The sequence below is a fragment of the Sinocyclocheilus anshuiensis genome, unplaced genomic scaffold (assembly GCF_001515605.1).
Source record: "Sinocyclocheilus anshuiensis isolate Anshui unplaced genomic scaffold, SAMN03320099.WGS_v1.1 scaffold72, whole genome shotgun sequence".
Taxonomy (NCBI): Eukaryota; Metazoa; Chordata; class Actinopteri; order Cypriniformes; family Cyprinidae; genus Sinocyclocheilus; species Sinocyclocheilus anshuiensis.
The window spans coordinates 1,223,312-1,224,824 of NW_015554073.1; the positions used below are offsets into that span (position 1 = coordinate 1,223,312).

The 1,513-nt window shown below is 40.6% G+C and overlaps 1 protein-coding gene across 2 annotated transcripts in view; it reads right to left on the bottom strand.

Annotated features, from left to right (window-relative positions):
• LOC107668837 (SERTA domain-containing protein 4-like) overlaps positions 1–874 on the bottom strand; it is an 11,561-nt gene extending 10,687 nt beyond the window's left edge. For both annotated transcript variants that reach the window (XM_016460853.1, XM_016460849.1), the window contains exon 1: positions 422–874. The gene's annotated coding sequence lies outside the window, so the exon portion shown is untranslated. The remainder of the gene's footprint in view (positions 1–421) is intronic.
• Between the last annotated feature and the right edge of the window lie 639 nt (positions 875–1,513).

Genomic DNA, 1,513 nt, shown 5'->3' on the forward strand with positions numbered 1-1,513 from the left:
ATATATATATATATATATATATATAGACTATATGAAATATTTTATACTAAATGAAATTAATTTGCAACTGTAGGCCTTTTAATACAAACTAGTTGTATGCAAAAATGTGATTAAATGTTAAGAAAATACAAATGGTGACTATATGGACCTAATGTACACTCTTTGCCTATTGCATTCCTCATATAGACAAAATATACATTTAATATTTGATCATTAGTATAACTTCTCATAACGAAAACACAGGATACTGTGTGTATTCGTAGGTGCTTAAAAAATAGTTGTTTGCTCTTAACACACTTGAGAGATCATAAGTGCAGTTCATCTGTGTTGGCACTGTGCCATGTCTGGCTGCCTCCGGAGGCTGGTGGCGCGTAACTCCGAGCAGTGTGAATATGTTCAAAATATAGTAACTTTTGCTTACCTTTAACTGTAATGAGGACCAAGTCAATATGTGTTGTTTTATTTAATCAGATGTGTTCGTTATGGACGCGCTCTCGTTTTCTCTGGGTTCCGCAGCTGTAGTCCCGCTCTGTTCATCAATAACTACTTATCCAAGATCCATCAGCGCGAGCCTTTCTGACTTGCAATAATCGATAAGATTCTACTGGAAAAAAATCTAATCCTAAACCAAGCAGTCAATCAGCGCGCGAACAAAGCCGCTGTGATGTGACGGAATCTCCGTTGCGTCTCCGCGCAGGTCGCTTTGCTTTGTGCCACAGTGACCTCATCGGCAGACGGTGAGACGTTGCAGCGTTTGCTTTGAACTGGGCTTGTTAACGTCAGTGGACACCAACAGCGTCGCCACATTCCTCGGAATAAACAGAAGCAGCTTTTTGCTCGGGATCAGATGCGTCCCGTCCCAGCAGCAATGCTTCCCTGGTGCCTTGTGTGTGTGCGTGTCTGGTTTTGGTCAGAGGAGCTGCGTTTAGCGCGCAGCAGAAGTGGAGCGGGCGGGCACGGGGCCAATCATCTGTTAGACATTTCCCTTTTCAGGAGCGGCGGTCCGTATTTTCCTGAGCGGATTTCTCCGGTGTTCCCTATAGAAGAGGTGGAGAGAGCGCCAAGTTGTGCCGATTTTTTGGTCCCTCCATCACTTTCTGTACTCTCACGCGCACAAACGTGTACACCTATTGTAAAGACCTCTAGAACAGACCTATTTTTTTCCTCATTTTACAGATTAGTTTTTTTCGGTTTTGATTTTTAGATTGTATTTTGCCCAGCCACTTTTTTAACAGCTAAAGATCATAAGTCTGTTTTTAAGGACATTTTCAGAAACATTATCTGATAATAAAACCACACTAATCTTACCCTTTAGGCCTATAGACCAACTAGTTTTTTGTTATTGTTGTTGTCATTTTATATATTTTATTTAAAAATATAAATATCTAAAGACCCGACTGACTGCTGGATATACACCTATAGCTCTACTTAATACTGATTGTAAATTGCTGACTTGAAGAGTAAAGACGGTAATTACATCTCCGATACACAATGACCAAACTGGCTTCATAAC